General features: G+C 44.5%; 1 pseudogene across 1 annotated transcript; it reads right to left on the bottom strand.

The window, feature by feature from the left end:
• Positions 1-748: 748 nt before the first annotated feature.
• On the bottom strand, positions 749-6237 carry LOC105537075 (annotated as a pseudogene). The gene is made up of 3 exons (XR_001005668.1): positions 6206-6237; positions 3824-3972; positions 749-3753 (listed from the first exon to the last, which is right to left on the bottom strand). The product of XR_001005668.1 is annotated as an NACHT, LRR and PYD domains-containing protein 2 pseudogene (transcript).
• Positions 6238-6970: the final 733 nt, after the last annotated feature.

Raw genomic sequence — 6970 nt, 5'->3', positions numbered from 1 at the left:
TGAAGGAAGTATGTAGCTTTTCATCTTTATATCCATCTCATCTAGGAACAAAAGTGGGAGGCATGTTTGCATGACCCAGTTCCCTGCTTGACGTTTTCCTTTGGCTTAGTGAGTTTGGGGCTTCAAAATTTATTTTCCTTTCACACTCCAAAGAAGTGCAAAGCAGCCTTCACAAGACTCAGAACCACTGATAAGATAGCTCAAAAAAGGGAAGTTTCACCAGCTGTAAGTGGATTACAACTCACATTTCCATCTGGTCATATTTTCTAGCACCTATGCTTCTCAGTGAGCACTCAAGTATGAAGGTCCAAACTCTCCATATGCCCCATAGATGAAAAAAGACAGGAAATCAAAAAGGATTAATGGAAGGGAAAATAATCAATAACAAATGAGTACCCCAAAAGGTCAAAAATTATACAAATGAGATTGGTTTTCTGACCAGAAATGGAATCTGGGTGTTGGCAATGAAAGTATGGAATTCTTGCCAAAAGATGGAGTTTTTTTTTGTTTTGTTTTTTGTTTTTTTTTTTTTTGGTGAGTGCTCTCACCTTTATTTCTCTCAATATACCCATGATACATATATTTCATACATAACAAGGTTAAGGACATGCACACATTCTAGGTAAAACAGAGGCAGAACCATGGTTAAAACATCTAGCCCAGCAATCAACTCATTATCCCTGAGAAGTGGGGATGGGGGAGGGGAGGAGCCACAGGTGGTTCATCAACACCTGGAAAATCCATGACTTCATTGAGAATGAATGACTCTAGGGGGATTCAGATAATGAAGTAATGAGAAGGAAGCTTCCCCCTCCCCACCCCCCCAGGGATCATGTTTATCAGTATCAACAGGCAGTTGTGGGTTGTTTTCTTCTATTTCTTCCAGCAGCTTATCAAGTTCATCATTAAAGTCATCTATTTTCAACCTGAGTGTCTTCAGGGTGCAATTTGGATGTGTTAAGGTTTCAAACAGCAAAGATTCCACTAGACTCCAAGGGATTCTGGCTCAGGTCCAGAGTGACGAGGCTCTGGTTGCAGCTGAGCACAGAGCAGAGGTCCTCACAGCTGAATGGAGGGATAGAACACCACCACAATCACAGACATCTCAAGTTACACAGTGGTTTCTTCAAAGCCTCACATAGGAGCTTCACTCCAGTAACTCCTATGTGATTCAGTCCCAGATCCAAGCACGTTAGGCTTGATTTTTCTTGGAGAACCACTGCGAGATAACAGCAGCTATTGCAGTTATATTGCAGTCCCACAGCACCAGGGTCTGTAGTTTACACTCGGGGTAACTCAAGCCCTTACACAGAAATGTCACCCCTGTATCCCCAAGCGGGGGTTCTTGGCCAAGAACAGGTGTGTCAGCTCCTGGCTGACAACCAAAACAGCAGCAAAGTTCTTGCAATTGGCTTCTGTAAAGTGACAGTTTTCCAACAACAGCCTCTGCAGGAAGCATTTTGGGTGTCTTAAAGTTGTGTACAGCAACTTGGCACCCTCATCCAAGAGCTCATTGTGGGAGAGGTTTACACATGTCAGGAACTGGTTGACTTCAAGGGCCAAGGAGAGTTCAGCCCATTGCTTAGTGGTGGCAGAACAAGACACCAACCGGAGATATTGCAGGTTACATTTTGAGTGTCTCAAGACCTCACACAATGCAGGAAGCACATCATTCTGGTCATTGCCTTGAAGGGCCAGATATGTTACAGTTTTGTGACCTCAAAGAGCTAGTAAGAGGTTCCGATAAGCATCAGCTGGGGAAATGTTTTTGAACACCACTCTCCAGAGACGACAGGTGTCAGATGCTATTTGTTCACACAGGATTCTTACTAGTGAGGCACTAAGAAAGCTATTATTGATTTCTACAACGATCAGATCCTTATTTGAGCCAAATATGGAACAAAGGTCGGTCCAGAAAGGAAGCATGTGTTGATCATCCTGGGATCTCTCAACTTCAGCATCTGATTCAGACACAGTGACATTCTCTGAGAGCTTTGCCTTTATTACCTGCAGTGGCATTTTCTGCAAGTTTCGACAATGCTTGAGGCAGAATGAAAACAGCATAATGTCTACTGCATTTAAGTGCAGGGATATTTCTTTGAATGGCGCCGTCAACCCCTTCACCAGCTCCTCCTCCTGAGACTCGTACAGATAGCACAACAGCTCCTTCAGGTTTGTCATTGTTGAGTGTTCATCCTTTTCACAATTTATGTCTCATCACAGTAATTCCTGTTTGATCTCCGGTGACATCAGGCAGCCAAAAGTGGTCTCCAAATCCTTGGCTCTCTTCTCGTTGGCGAAGCCGAATAAGAAGTGTCCTGCTTAGATTAGGTCGGGGTTCTTGAGTCTTTCTTCTCTGGAAAGCAACTTCTGCACGTCCCCAATGTCTCAGGCGTGGCCGTCCTTGTCCTCCTCCTCCTCCTTCTCCAGGATGCAGAACAGCGCAGTGAAAAACTGCTGGAAGCTGAGGTGGATGGAGGAGTAGCAGCCTTTAGAGACTCTGTCCTGGCGGAGGATGCCTCTGTCCAGGGACGGGCTGATGTCGGACTCCTGCATCCCGAGCCTTGCCAAGTCCTCTCCACGGAACACGGACATCTGCGCCCATTTGCCCTCAGCAGCCAGGAGGCTCAGCGCCCGCAGCGCGCCGCAGAGCTGTGTGCACTGAGGAACAGAGGCAAGGAAGTGCAGGAACAGCCCCGTGCGGGTGGGGAGAGTTGGGGGGGTGGTCTTCCCCTTCTACCTCTGCAGCTTCAGACTCGTGCACACGATCCAGCACACCGTGGGCACCGAGACAGGCTGGAACAGGACCGCGTTTCTTCTCGTCAGCTCAAAGGCATGCATGGCTTGGTCCTCGTCTCTAAAGTGTCTCAGGAAATATGCCCTCCTGTCCTCCTCCAGGAACCCCTCCACCCTTACCAGGAGCCGGAGGTCTCTCAGGGCCCCCAGGCCAGGTGGTGACCAGCAGGGCGGCCTTGGATAACATCTTCCTCTTCAGCGACTTCCCCAGGAAGACCGGCACCGGCTTCTGCTTCTCCCAGTCCCCGCAGATGTCCTGGATCAGCGCCCCAGGTGGGACTCCCAGCTCATCAAAGCCTTCGACCACGAACAGGATTTTCTGTGCTTGGGCTAGGATGTTTGGAATGTCATCCTGCAATTCAGGCCAGTCCCTGAAGACCAACTCTGCAAAACTGCATGGGCCCAGGCAGACGAGCTCCTTGCAGGTGAGGTAGAAAGCCTATCTGAATTTCTGGCTGAGGTTGTCCTTTGTCCAGTCCAGCATTAATTTCTTGGCCAGCGTGGTTTTCCCAAGGCCCGCAGGACCATGCAGCACACGTGTGTGGGCAGGGCGCAGGAAGCACCCTGGAGTTGCTGAACGGGATCAGCATCTTGTATCTCTGAGCCGCAATATGGACCACTTTGCTGTCTCCAGGCCAGGTTTTCCACATTTGCGGGAACTTTGTTTTCAATATACTTCTGTACCTATCCTCTTTACCTGGCTTTTCTCCTTTCAATGCTTGTTTAGCTTCTCTCAGGCTGGTGTCATCTTCCTTTGTTTCTAAAAACTCTAGTGCTTCTGCTTCGAAACGTTCTGGCATTTCTTTCAGGTCTACAGGTTTTGGCTCTTCTTTCCGTGTTTTCCCTAATGATGCAGGTTTGATTTCAAAGCGGCTTCTCTGAGTTCATCCTTTACTTTCTCAGACAGATCTGCTTGGTGCATTTTTTCAAAGACCTGGATGGTCTCCATCTCCATCCAGTAGCTGTGGCAATGGCTAGTGAGGATTTCTTCCAGTTGCTTCCCATCAGCCTTGTCTACCTATGTCTGGGGGAATCTTTTGTAACTCATTTCTCAGGGATACGGTCCTGATCAGAGACTTGAACTTGCTCAACTCATCCTGGCTGAGCTGTTCCAGAAGAGCCTGCAGGTTGAAGTCCAGCTGCGCAGAAGACACCGTCTCGTCCCACTTGGGAACTCTGATGAGAATTAAGGGAGGAATGGAAAGGGATGGTGCCTCAGCATTCCTGTCTCAACCCAGTCCCCTCTATGCCATAAACAAGGATACTCTCACCATCTACCCTGCTTCTTCAAGAACAAATTCCCAGCCTGGGTAACATAGTGAGACCTCTGTCTCCACAAAAAATAAGTTAGCAGGGGGTGTTGGTGTGCGCCCACAGTCCCAGTCACCCAAGAGGCTGAGATGGGAGGATCGCTTGAGCCTGGGAGGTTGAAGCTTCAGTGAGCCTTGATTGTGCCACTGCACTCCCATCTGGGCAACAGGGCAAGACTTATCTCATTTTATCCTTATTTACTTATTTATTTTTGAGACAGTTTCACTCTGCTGTCCAGACTGGAGTGCAGTGGTGTGATCTCTGCTCACTGTAACCTCCGCCTCCCAGGTCCAAGCAATTCTCCCGCCTCAGCCTCCTGAGCAGCTGGGACCACGGGCACCCGCCACCACGCCTGGCTAATTTTTGTATTTTTAGTAGAGATAGGGTTTCACCACGCTGGCCAGGCTGGTCTCAAATTCCTGACTTGAAGTGATCTACCTGCCTTGACATCCCAAAGTGCTAGGATTACAGGCATGTGCCACCATGCTCAGCCTTTATAATTAACAGATAACATAATTCCAACAAAAAATAAAGAATAGCTCAGCAAATACACATGGCAGTGACAATGGACAAAAAGTTAACACCTGACTCTACACAGATTGGGTTACAAATAATATAGGTTTTTATTGTTTGTTTGTTTGTTTTAATACAGAGTCTCACTCTGTCGCCCAGGCTGGAGTGCAGTAGCACAATCTCAGCTCACTGCAACCTCTGCCTCCCGGGTTCCAGCGATTTTCCTGCCTCAGCCTCCCCAGTAGCTGGGATTACAGGTGCACGCCACAATGCCTGGCTAACTTTTATGTTTTTAATAGAGATGGGGTTTCACCATATTGGCCAGGCTGATCTCAAACTCCTGACCTCAAGTGATCTGCCCTTTTGTTGTTGCTGCTGTTGTTGTTTTTAATCCTGCAGGACATCCAAAGCAGGTCTTTTGAGCATTTGACATATTTTAACTTGTTTCAGATCTTATTTCAAATGGAATGCGGCTTAGTTAATTCCCTGGATGTTAGCATTTCAAATACATTAAAAGATTTACATCTCCAAAGGAGTGCGGGGCATTTAAAGGGTATTGTCTGATAAACAGTCAATAAATCATCAATTCCATTCATTACCTCTGGTTTAGAAAATAATTTGTTGGATCTATATTTTTGTAATCTCAGTAGTGTTATTCTCATTCTATAGTTTTTTCATTTGTTTACTTTATTCAAAATTTAAATGCATTTTCTTCTCTCTAAAAGAAGAAAATGTGTGCATTGTGGAATTCCAAAGGGAAAAAAAAAATCTGCCTAAGATATATATGGGAGCCAAAGGAGCAAGCAGAAAGGAATGAGTTCAGATCACAAGGATAGAAGGAGAAGGAGCAGTTGAAGGCAATAAGAAAAAAGTCTTGAAAATATTTTTAAATACTTTTAAATATCCTTTTACTTATGCCTTGAATGTGATTTTTTTTCTCTCAAGATTCTTTTACAAGATTCTTTTAGAAGTAACTCTCCTATTCAAACTATCTTTTTCCAGTTGTGCAAGTAAATAAATTGTTAATCATTTCAAAAGATCATAATTCTGGTCATTGTTGCTTATGACGATTCTGGGTTAGGTGAGTCCACTCTTCTAGATATTTACAAGGAGTTGTCCCATAAGTGTCATACATAAATCTAGCTGGTGTTTCTAATGGTGGTTGTTTTGTAAAAGACTGCTTGAATTTTGAAGCTTGATTTTTTTTATAATCTAGGAGCTTTTCAAAAGTGGCCAAAGTCAGGAATATGTATGGGTAAAAAGTGTGCTGCTTATGAGTGTCACTCCTCTAGGTTTTACCCAAGTATCATAAATCACTTGCATATGTGTCTTGGACTGCCTCTAAGTGCCAAGTGACAGCAGAGTGCTCATATTATGGGGAGTTGTGGGTCAGTTCCTCATACCCATCTGGAGGAACAGAAGAGTCATCCCTTAAAAATGTTCTTCCAGTGGTAAGGTCCCTATGAGACTGTGTCACATCATGGGTAATGACTCAGACACGTCTGCAAAGTCTCCAGTCACTTGGAGCACTCAAATGGGTCAGAGTGAGCAAATCACCTCTTTTCTTTGGGAAAAGAGAACTCACCCTGTTTTCTTTGGGGCAAGAGAACTCACCATATTTCAATTAAGAACTAATAGGAATTAGTCACAAATAAAAAAACTAAGTCTAAATTTTTAAGCAATAGGAAATAGTTGCAATGTTAAAAGCATGCTGTGTGAAACAAAACCAACATTGCCTAAGTACCAATCCTTTGACCTCAGCCTCCTGCTGTGAGACAGAGGCAGAAAAAGGCAGTTCTCTGCAGATCTCCTTACCCAAATCTTTTGTTCAAAGACAAAGACAGAAGTTTTCACTCTTGAGGGTGGAAAAAAAGGAGTTGGAAAATATCCCAAATGAAGTCTAGACCTTCAATCACGGAGTGGGAGATCTAAATTCAGGAGCACTCACTTGAAACACTTAATGGGACTTCTGAAGATGGAGAGAATGCAATGTGTTTATGCTGATACTGAGCATCACTTTCAGAGAGAAACACTCGGTGGTCGGGAGAAGTTACTCTGAATCCTGCTCACAGGGCCAGAAATGTAAACCTAAAAGGAAGAGACTGAGGCCTAAAGTATTATTTAGAGTTTACTTAGGCCAAAGTAAGAAGAGCAGCCCAGAAGACTCAGACTCAAAGAAACTTAGGTATGAGTTACTTCTATATCTTCCTTGGGAAAATGTTTTTTAGATCCTATGTTCATTTTTTCACTGGGTTAACTTTATTGTTATTGAATTGTATGTGTTCCTTATATATTTTGGATATTCACTTCTTATCATACATATGCTTTAAAAATATATTATCCCAAATGT

Source organism: Mandrillus leucophaeus, unplaced genomic scaffold, assembly GCF_000951045.1.
Source record: "Mandrillus leucophaeus isolate KB7577 unplaced genomic scaffold, Mleu.le_1.0 Scaffold1682, whole genome shotgun sequence".
Classification (NCBI taxonomy): Eukaryota; Metazoa; Chordata; class Mammalia; order Primates; family Cercopithecidae; genus Mandrillus; species Mandrillus leucophaeus.
This window is presented reverse-complemented; position numbering and strand designations above follow the sequence as displayed.